Source organism: Conger conger, chromosome 8, assembly GCF_963514075.1.
Source record: "Conger conger chromosome 8, fConCon1.1, whole genome shotgun sequence".
Classification (NCBI taxonomy): Eukaryota; Metazoa; Chordata; class Actinopteri; order Anguilliformes; family Congridae; genus Conger; species Conger conger.
In genome coordinates this window covers 8098063-8110142 of record NC_083767.1, presented here as the reverse complement: position 1 = coordinate 8110142, position 12080 = coordinate 8098063, and the positions used below count along the sequence as shown (strand labels likewise).

The 12080-nt window shown below is 44.0% G+C and overlaps 1 protein-coding gene across 1 annotated transcript in view; it reads right to left on the bottom strand.

Moving 5' to 3' along the window:
* The window catches only part of immp2l (inner mitochondrial membrane peptidase subunit 2), a 213876-nt gene that overhangs the window by 62617 nt on the left and 139179 nt on the right, over positions 1-12080 (bottom strand). The window lies entirely within an intron of this gene.

Sequence of the window (12080 nt, the reverse complement as noted above, 5' to 3'; positions counted from 1 at the left end):
GACCCATTACACTGTGGGCACAGAGCAGACCAGCCCCGCCGTATCTTTCTTCCATCCTTGACCCCTGGCGGACCTGGGTCCTTCGGGGGTTAAGCTGCGCGGGCTGATCCGACCGGACGAGAGGGAAGCGGCTCCCCCAGGTTAAAGCGGGGAAAAGATAAAACTCACGTGGTGTTCCCGTTCCGTCTCTGCTGACTGTCGAGTCTCGGGAACGAACCTGCCTTTAAGACAACCGGGAGGACTCAATCCCGCAATCCCAGACAGACCTGCTTTTACAGCACGCCGGTACTGCAGGCTTTGATTGATATGAAATTCAATTTCACATCACCTAGGAATATAATCGGACCATAAACGCAGTGCCATGATCAATACACCTGCTGTTTTCTTAATAACTTTCATCACCCTCACCCCCACTGCTCTTTATTTCGGGGGGGTTTTCCTTTCCGCCGAACTCAGAATAATATCCTAAAGTGTAGGCCCACCACATCTCTACAGCGCTCCCTGTCTCTTCAGGAAAGGGCCTGGAAGAGTGGCATGTACCCTAGTGGCTAAGGAGCTTTACTGGGCCCTGGAAGGCAGGTCGCTGAAGCCCTTGTGTAGCCACAATAACATGAGTGCAGCTGCTGGGCCCTTGATCAAGGCCTTTAACCCCCACAGTGCTCCAGGGGGTATCGGCCCCTGCTTAGTCTAATAAACTGTATGTTGTGTTGGGTAAAAGTGTCAGCTAAATAACTAGTATGACTGTAGTATAACGTTGGGGGGAGAGCGAGCTCTTTCGCTGCAGATGCCATTCAACACTACGCTCAGTAAAGAGGGCTTCAGTTATTCCCTCCTAGACCCCATTACATTACTGTACATTACATTACCGTAATTTGGCTGATGCAGGGGCCTTTACCCCCTGGAGCAATGTGGGGTTAAGGGCCTTGATCAAGGGCCCAACAGCTGCACTGATGCTTTTGTGGCTACAATGGCACCCACCAAACGTCTGGGTCCCAGTCAATCACTAGGGCCTAGTGACTAGGCTATAGGCTGCCTCATACAACTGATCCCCTTCGCATGCATCAGACACCCCAGTGGAACTAATGCAGTGGTAACCTTGGAACGTGCCTGAAACCGACCTATCTCTGGCACCAGGCTAAATGTGCTATTCTGCTAATCACATTATTTTCAAACTGTATTTCCCTCCACACTATTGAAAAACAGCAAGCGAGTAAATGATTAAACTGATACAGTGGATTGGCATGAAACTGCAAAAGACCAGGACCAGGTAGTGACAAACGGTAATAATAGCCTAACTTCTCAAATGTCACCCGGATCGCTTTCAATATTCACCACTGATATTTCTGGGATCGCTAAATCAACACGGCACACTGGCGGAAAACATGACATGTTATACTGCCTCAAATACATTTTGGACTTTAGCATATAGAACTAATTCCATCGCGGCACTAGAATCGAACCTGCCCCTTAAATAAAAAGGGCATTTTTATGGCAGAACCCAGATGAACAAAAAGGAAATATAAAAGAGGCAGCAGCTCAAACTCATTTCCTGGATAAAATATATGCCATAATTCTTCTAACTTTTTCAATGGTGGTGCCAGTAGTGGTGCCAGCAGTCCACTAAAGGGGGGTAATGGTGAAATTTTCAGGGGGGACCAGGGGGACATTGAGATTGTGGATTCTGGGGTGGACCAATCACAATCTGGGTGTGTCTATCAGCCACCCAGGACCCAGTGTGTGACACTACTTTCACGATAACCATCTTCAACCACCATGTGTGCATCTGAAATCCCTGGACTTACTTTTAATCCTTCCTAGGCTATACGAAAGGAGCCAGCAATGTGTCATCCTCTAATCCACAAAGAAAAAAAAAATTGAATTAAATGAGAAGTTTCTCAACAGAATATTAAAACAGTTTTTCCCCCCAAAGCCACCTTGCTAAATTCAGAATCCTTGTCCAAGAACCACCGTGATTTTATGGCACAGCTCTCTGCAAATATTAATATCTTCATAGAGGCAGTCAAGAGACAGTGAATTCAGCAAAAGCTCCACCAAGGGTCCACAGCAAGACGGCGAGAATTAATCTACTGCCATCTGTCCTGTTGTCCAGAGAGCTCTGACAAACTTCTCCCACAACAGACGTTTGTACCCCCATTAAAGAGACATATAATAAGGGGAAAAGTGTATATGTGATTAGGTTTGATTGTGTTAGTCTCCTCCAGGGAGTTTTGTGCATACGAGGTGGTCGCTCAACGTAACCTTCATTAGACACAGTGGTCTGCAACACAAGCATTCCCACATCATCATTATTTTATGGATCAGCGCTAATGATTTCATTAAAAAGTCGGCAGAACTCATTAGTATTATGTGGGCACATAACACGATAGAGACATGTATTAAAATATATTACAATTTAATTATGATAACATAATATGATTAAGAACACTAGACGGAGTCTAGCCCTCTTCCTTTCTGTCATTTTATAATGAGTTTTTCCCCTGTTATTTACAAGGATGTTCAGTCCAAAACCAACTCGCAGAAAAGCGGCATATTGTGTCTCTGAAGTTTGGCAATGAAATTCTTCCATAAATTAGCCTAGAATATGCACCAAGTCGAAAGGGGTTATTTATTTATTTATTTTCCTCTATTGAGTTAATAAATTAAAAATCATGATGAACAGACATCCATCAGGGAAATCTATCTGGGATGATCTTCCACTTTTCTGGAATATGCAGAAAGAACCCACCCACTCACAACCACCACCGTAGTTGTAGAAACAAAGGTACAATTCATCAGATTACAATCAATTACTCAGATAACAGTACGGCCTTGTAAGATTATTCAGTATTTCCGTCTTCAGTTACTACAGTAAATACCTTTGAGGGCAAGAATTGAACTCTGCCAACAGAGTTCATAGGGGGTTACATTTTAACCCCATTCCCTCTGTCTGTCTGTCTGTCTGTTTCCATTAGCAGAATATCTCCAGAAGTTATGAACGGATTTGTATGAAATTTAGCGGAATGCTTGGTCACGAGGCCAGGAAGAGGCAGATAGCTTTTCACACTGATTGGCCAGAGGGGCGGGGCAGGGCAGTGGGCATGGCTTAAAAAAAAAAAAGGCATATAATTTCCAAACGGATTCCTGTACCACCACAAAACTGTGTAGGATGCATGGGGGTGTTGAAACAACTGAACAAATAGAGTGCTGATTGGCAATGTTGCGCTGCGATACCAGACTAAAATTCTTAAGATGGACAGAATTGAAACGGGTAGATATCATATCCGATTTGACAATGGATGATAATTTCCTGATGTGAAGGGTAAGGAAGAAATTATTAACTTTCTGTGAATATGTAACATGTAGAAGTGGAATTGTGCAGTTATGCACTCTACTAGTGCCATCTTCTAGTTTTGAATGTTTTTCCCTGTTCTTTGTCCCTCAAATTTGGAGTCACTAATCATGACTAACTTACACCCTAAATGCCACACAGTACTGCAGGAGAGCCAGTGACTATTTTAACACCCTCCACCCTGGATACCAGCATGAATCAGGAGCATCTGATACAGAAGGAACAGAATGAACTCACCCTGCTTTCAGTTGACTAAATGGTTCTGCTATGCAAATGGATATAAATGGGCAGGGTTTGTATGGCCACAACAGCTGTGTTATATATGTAGCGAAATTCTGGCCGTGAGATTAATCATAAGAGATGATGAACGATCAGAGAAGCCAACCGCTGCTGCGCGGTGTCATGCCCTTAATTTTGCATATCTGTGTCAGAGCCAAATAATTTTATTTTTCATCTTCATTGCAATCGACTGTAATCTCTCCTCTGTCAGTGACCTCGCGCTCATCTGCATGCGGCTCACTCAAGCAACGGCGGAGCTCAAATAATCCCCATCTTCAGATGACAAATATATTTCATTTTTAGTTTACGGTGAAATAACGCAGCGATCCTGTCGCTTGTGTTATTCCATCAAATGTGCAGTGGGGGAAAAAATCAATTGTTGTCTGTGCTTCTCATACACTCTACGTTTGAATGATTGCTCTATTAAACACCAGCGATTTGAATTTAGGTCAATCCATATAGAGTACAGTCCCTGAAGCTTGAAGAAAAGGAAAATAAAATGTATATATAGAAAGCTTCAAATTTGTAATCCTTCAAAAAGCACCTCAGGGGTTTAACGTTCACTGTTTTTCCTTTAATGTAGACACCGGCGCTCCGGAGATGTTTAATGCTTGTTTTCCTCATTAACATATCTTGCGCTGATTTACAGCAATCATCGAGACGTGGGTTGCATTTAATTCATTTTACACCCGTTTCATCTGGAATCTTCCTTTGAACACAATTTAAAAATAAACAGATAAATAAATAAATAAATAGTATTGGCGCACCGGGGAGCCGTCAGCACGTGGACAGCTCCTGGTCGAAACCATCGTCAGGGGCAAACAGACGCAGATCAGTATGGGAACTGTCCAGTGCTGAACGGGAGCGCGCAGGAAGACACAAGCCGCTCCCGCAGCTAGCCGAGGTTTTTAGCGATTATGGGGCGGATGGATAAAAGGAGCGCTAAGTATAATGGCTGAGCTGCTTGAAGTTTTTCTCGCAACCGAACCGCTTATACCGAGAGTGTAGTATCCCTGCTCACTGGAGCTGGCGAGAAGTCGCGGGAAAATAACTTGTCGCCGTTAATAATTTGAGGCTTCCACTTTTGCGTTTGTGTGGCGGGAATGACGGGATTCGTTCTTCATTTAATCAGTGGCTCGTGAGTCTCTGTCCCTCGGTTTCGGTTTTAATGCCTTGAAGGCAAAAAAAAAAAAAAAGATAGCCTGCAAGGCCTCTGACACAACTGTTTAAGAAATGCGCCCAGTCTGCTGCAAACAGCACAAAGTAAAACACAAAAAACACTCGGAAATATAGAAAAAGACCTGTAAAAAGGAAAAAACCTGTAAGACCTGTAAAAAAGTGTGCTATATTTGAATAATATTGAAAAATCCATTGCGATGGTATGATGGACTCAGGACAGACTTAGTATATGAGTATACCAGTTCCATGAGGATACAGCATTTTTTTTCCACATCAGGCATTTCCCATCAGGACAAAAATGCTGGAACTTGTCAAAAAGAAGTGCCATTACTCATATTTGTCAATACTAATTTTTCCAACTCTTTTTCTGTCTGTCATGCATTGGCTGTAGAAGGAAATATATATGTATTAAAAAAAAGAATCACCCATTGTGAAAATGGCACAAATATTGTGAATTGGTCAAGAAAACCAATTCTGCTATAGCCGTATTTTTTGGGGAAAATATCTTCCGGAACACGGAGATGAATTGTAGATAAGGAATTTCATTACATTCTGGAGTGTGTTATTTTCCCTTGAAGATCAATACTGGCGCCTCCGATGTGGATCTCGACACATACAAAGCGCACAACGTTTACAAATCGCTTGTTCTCGCTGTCCTAGTTTTTTTAAAAAGGTACAGTAGTGAAAATGGGAGATCCTTCAGAATTCTGAATGAATCAATTCAAATGAAAAATACTATTCTGCCCAGTGCTGAGCCTACCATATGTCGCATCCGTCCCCCCATTCATGCTTTCTAACCCGCTTATTCCTGGTCAGGGTCACAGGGAGGCTGGAACCCATCCCAGCATGCATTGGACGAGAGGCAGGAATGCACCCTGGACAAGTTGCCACACCATCGTAGGGCAAACCGTACGCACCAATAAAGAATAAAATAAATCAACACCGACCTTATGTGTCCAAGCCCGTTGTCCATACGTTTTTATCTAAATGTTACTTACGTATTAGTTGAGAATACAGATTAAAATGCACAGTGTTATTTTAACTATGAAAATGGGCATGTGAATCACATGGGGGATTAAATGTAGCTATACTCTACTGTAGAGTATGATCAAAATAGGATCTATCAAGAGTTGGCCAAACACTAAACATTTCACGTTGTAACCACATCATTTCCTTTGACTGGTGGCTAAGTGGGGAAAGAACTGAATAAACACTGTCACAAGGGTTTTTGACAGCAAAGCATAACCGCGGCCCTGGATGGCCAATGTCAGACGTAATGAGGCCTCACTGTGTGTGAGACCTTCTACAGCACCGCAGATGAATGCAGACTCGTCACCTTGAGCCGGGCTTTGAGGTCCGCACCATCGCGGGTCCGTCCCGGTAATTAACGCGGGCAGTTCTCGGCACGCCACCGCGGCAAAACAATGCGTAATTTATCACTTACTGCGTGTTTTTGTTTTTTTGTTTTTCGTAATGACCCTGGAGGAGGGTGGACTGGAGTGGCAGCGGTCTCCGTGTGATGTGGTGCGGTCTCCCTGTGGGGGGGGGGGGGGGGGGGGGGATGAAGGTGAGGGGGGGGATGAAGGTGAGGAGGGGATGAAGGTGAGGAGGGGAGGGGGAACTGGAGAGAACGAGAGAGACTCGGGAGAGCGGTTTATTAACCACCCACTTTGCAAAAAAAAAAAAGGACGAAAAAAAGGTCGGCAGTGTTCCTGTTTAATTCATTACAGCGTTCCCTGCCTCTGCGAATGTCGGTGGCCCACGCACGGGGAACGAATCCGACGACACGGCCGGCATTCCCGCGGCGAGCAGAGATTACGGTAATAAGCATCGTAACGCAACATTAGCGCCTCAAACAACGAACATGCGATGTGACAGGAGCTACGGGATGAAAATATGCTCACCGTGCGCAGGTTGGTCTTTTTATATCTTAAATAATATCGTTAATAAACACAAACGAGAAGTGACAAATAGCAGCTTCATAACGCGACAGCTTCAAAATATATTAACCCTTTGATGAGTGAGCTCTCAATCGTTTTAATTGGGTAGAATGAACAGTGCGTCACACGTGCTTCTGAACAGGTGACGGGTACAAACCCCCCTCTGTTCGTAAATTAACTCTTGGGAAAAAGGTAGGCCTATAGAAAAGTGCCTAAAAAGGTACAAACGCTTATCACCGGGGTGGTACCCTATACAGAAGGCACGTTGTACCTCAACTGGAAATTGTACCTCAACGCAGCAATACATAATTCATTTGACCTTTTTTGCTTTAAAAGGTACTGATAGTATTAGTATTAGTATCCACATAGAACAACACTGTACTTTGTGGGTACATTTGGGAAATGTGTTCCTAATGTAGCCAGCCTCACCTTATTTGTGAGAGTGCACTATTATGAGCTAAAAGGCAAAGTTAATCCTAGATGAGCACTCTATACTACGTTTTATGGGATGTTTTATTATTTTGGGCCTCAGGTAAAAGGTGTTTTTGTACCTTTTGTTGCTGTAACCTTTATTTAACCAGGTACTGTAGGTCAGCCGAGGACTCAATTATCTTTGGCAGTGACGGCTTGGGGAATCGATGCTAGCAGGGAACGCACGGGGCAGCCAATCAGATTTATGGGATGATAAGGTGGCCAGATATGAAGAGCCCGCTTTTGTGGGGATTTGTCGGCCAGGACACCAGGGATGACAGAACTACTCTTTCTCCCAGTACCAAGGAGAAGCACTGCGGGAATATCATCAGCGCATTCTGTGTATAACCGCCTCAAACGTGTCCCACGTGGTAAAAAACCACACGGCTTAAAAGCATTACTTACATTGTGCATTGCCTATTGTAATATCGCAACTGACAATGAAGAGGATAGGTGAACACAAAGCTGACAGCATATTTGAAAAACATATTCCTCCAGTGAGTTACATAATGTTTACATAACAACTCTCATGTGTAATGTGTGTGCATGCTTAGAAGGCAATGTGTGGCATTAAAACTATATCAGTTATTTAATTTCAGAGTCAGAGAGAATGAGAGGGAGAGAGAGAGAGAGAGAGAGAGAGAGAGAGAGAGAGAGAGAGAGAGAGAGAGAGAGAGAGAGAGAGAAAACACAGTATCTGTGTGAAAACGCAATTGCACAGTTTCTAAAGCCTTTGGGATCAAGTGGGCAGTTTTGAATTCTCATTTCTTTGTTTATTTATTTATTGGGTGTCAGAACGGAGAAGCGCGTCAGAACCAGATCTCCGGGAGATAGTTAGGATTCATAACATCTCCTTCCCCCCCGCTATAGCGTTTAAGATCTCAGATGGATTTCATGCCATGGGCTGTGTTCCGCTATTCATCTGAATTCACACGCGTCCCGGGGGCCCTGATCTATCCGTTGAAACAGACTCTTTAACAGTCGCCCTGTGGACAGATCTGGGGATCGCGGCCCCGTGCTGATTGCGCTTGTTTGACGGAAGCCCAGCTGAGAGCACTCCAATGTAAATTATTCCAACACTCTATTATTTTCCCATCATGCTCTTCGTGTCCAGAAGCGCCAGCGACGGCTCGTATACGCCCACCGGCCGGGCCTTTCTGTGCGCTTAGCGGGCGAGCTTCCCCGGGACCGTATGGATGCCATAGGTTCCGGCGCACCGCGCGCTGTTAGGATTACAAACGGCGAGTTTCCGCGGTTCATTACGCGAATGCGTGGCTGGCTACGGCACGAGGCGCTGCTGCCTGACAGCCTTTGATGTTCATTATCCTTTCAGCCCGTTTCTCCGGTCTACAGCTACAGCTGCCGCCTCTCACCGCCGATAAGACAAACGCAACAAATTAGAGGAGATCACAGAGAAAAACAGGACCACGGCTTCATGATGATAATTGCGTTTAACGTTAATTAGCCATTTAAATTAACCGCATTTTAAATGAGCAAAACTGGATAGTTAACATCGTGCTGACAAAAAAAATAAATGCATAAATATCTAATCTAGACATTGTCCCACTGCACAATGTGCAATACACCGCAAGACAATTGAACGAGTTGGGTTTTTTCTCTTTTTGTCTGAAATGGAAATATTTGAACAGGAAAGTGCAATAATAAATATGTCATCAGGTTTCTGAAAAGCTTTGAGAACATTAAAAAGAAATAACAACTAAAATAATGGCCACTTTATGACAATAGTTTTACACATAGTTTATACAATAGTAAAAAGGGTGACATGATGAAAGGCTTCAGTGACGTATGAATGTAAACACTGCGCAATTAAAAAGATGTTAACCGTGACTACGTTAACAATGGAAGTAGGCCTATAGTTCAATAGCTGGACTCATGCATTAAGTTCTGATTAAAGTCCATTTTTGAAAAGCCACTTAGAGCCACAAACAGCTCTGGGACCTTGACGCACGAAAGGACCAGGCTACACAGCAGCGAGGATCCAAGCAGTTCTTCTGAGAACAGGAGGCTTTGGTGGTCCGCTAATTATTCCTCAGGAATCTGCGAGGGCTGCTACTACAGGGCGGCACAGCGTAAACAGCAGGCGTGACATCCCGACATCTGAAGCCCAGCGAGAACTGAAGCCCAGCGAGAACCGGCGCCATGGTTACCACTTCAGCCGCGGAATGTCCACCTCTGCACCCATCGGCTGGTGCCATCGCTCTCAGCCTCTTCACACATTCTAGAACCTTCTGGGTTAAGGAGCGACGGTTGCACTCGTTTGTGATGTCACAGCGTGCGCTAATGACGTCGGCTTAAAGTGCCGGACACTCTCAGAAATAAAAGTGATGGCGGAGGTACATTTTCGGCACAGATCAGGATCAGATTTCCTGAATGTACCTGGAAAGTACAGTAATGTTCTCGAATTTTTACTCACAAGAGTCTCGAGAGCTTTCAGAGAATGGTGCAAAAAATTAAAAAATAAACCTCCAGTGAGCAGCAGTTCAGCAGACAGAAATGCCGTGTTAATGAGAGAGGCCAGAGGAGAATGGCCAGACTGGTCGAAGCTGACAGGGAGGTGACAGTAACGGAAATAACCACACATTACAACAGTGGTATGCAGAACACACAACACATAATAACTCTAAGTGGAAAGGCTACAGCAGCAGAAGACCAATACGTCTAGAAAAGAAGTCTAATAAATATCTAATAACGTGCTCATTGTGTGTATATTGCCAGGTAGGGGTACAATGTTATAGCCATACAGAGACCGTCTCCTCCTTTGTTAAACTCGATTTTGCAGCACCTTTGACGGACCCCACGCTGACAGAGCGTGAAAAGGTGGGAGTGGGAAGACAGCCTTCAAAGCGATCAGGCAAATAAACAAACGGGCCGAACGGCCAGAGACAGGACGCCAACGCAGCGCCGAAGGGGACCGCGGTGACCTCCACAGTCGCCCGCGCCGTCAGAAACATCGATGGCGGCGCGCGTGCTGAAATTCCCCCGCTCATCGCAAGGCCACCTCCGAGTGTCCCCAAATAACACGTCCCACATCAGCCAACACAGCCAATCAATTTCTCCAGGCAGAAACGGCCAGATTGCTGCTGGTCCGGCTTCACACAAAGCCTCCCGAAGCTGAACGACGGTCCAGTTGTTCTTCTGACGGCACCGTGACGCCCAGCTCAAACAGCGCACAGTGCGATTAAAAAATATCATTCTTCTCCCTTTGATTCTCTCATCACACGCCTGTGTTTGCCTTTGAAGACAGAAAATTACCACTCTCACATTTGGCTCATTTTCCCCCCAAGGTCTTGAATAAATAATGAATAAATAAACACAATTAAGCTTTGACTTTGTGGATGAATCAACATCCTGTAATACACCCCTCACTTTTGGCCAACAACTCTTGGTCTGCCTTTTGATTAGCAGGTTTGGTTCAATATCTACCCTAACCGAGACTTTAAAAACCTACATTGATATGCAGTGAATGCTGTAAATGCTAATTTAGAGGGGCACCTGATGTGCACCTGATGTGCAATCCCACAGCCTGACATTTCTATCTCAAACCGTACGAAGCACCGTTCGCCCAATTATATTCCATTTGCTCCTTAAAATATTATTGTTTCCCCCGCCATTCTCTGCACTCTCTGCACTCTTTCAACCATTACTTCCTCATATTGGACATCCATCTTGTCTCTTCCATTACGGGCAGCAGATAAAGCCCATTCATCCTCACCGAGCGCAGAAAGCAGATTTCCTGTAATGTGCATTAACAAAAAAAGGCTGAGGGAAATAATTTGAAAATAAAACTGGCATAAAATAGTTTTATTACTCACAAGCCCATTCATAATTAATACCATCCATCTACTGCTTCTATGGAACAAATGGAGGTCCCTTGATTTAAGAGCACAGCGGGCCTGGCTACTGTTTCAGAAGCACTTTGCAGCACTGACAGAGTGAAAGTGGGTCAGAGATTGTCAAGGTGATTATGTATTACATTATTAACAATGTACACATACACATTATCGATGGGGCATCAAGAACCCGCAAGTACGGTGCACAACACCATTGACAACAGGGCGCCAAAAGCATACCTCACACATTGTTTCAATCCACAGAATACTGTTGCCAGGGCAACAGCATTATATCGTAATTTGGAGGTTTTGGCCCTGGCTACTTCTTGATAATCACTCTACTGAAGTGGGTTCTCAATCAGTTTATTTCTGTTGTTCACACAAAGAATCTCCTTTGATTATTACATGTTAAATTAAAAACGGACTACTTGGGAGAACGGCAAGGCTGAGCACAGGTCACAGGACTTCCTGCCTAAGCAAGAATTTCATACAAACCTGAGAGAACCGGAGAGAACCTGAGAGAACCTGAGAGAACCTAGCATACTGCATGATCATGTGATAATCCTTACTGCTCATTTTATGTAACCTTTTTTGAGCTAAATAATATTTATAATATTATAGTCTTTTCAGATATGAACATACCTCTTAAATAAATGTTGTATCAAAAAACACTTTTACGAATATAAATATGGACCTTTATATGCAGCAACACTGGAAAAATTTTAACATTATATCTTTCTTTTCAATGGTCCTCAAACACAAATTAATTTGTGCTATAGAAATCCGCTTATATTACCTTGAATACACTGTGCTTGTTCAGACAGTCTCATCCTCTGCAGATAGAGTAGTTGTTTGAACAAGCTGGCTGAAGTGACAGACTATTTGATTATTTCCAGAAAACAGAAACGCAGGAGAAATAAGAGAAGGCTGGATGTAATGGGGTATGGGGAAGGGGACGTGTTTTTTTGTGCGTGTGTGTTGTTGCATCCGGTCCATTTTGGTTATTCTCAC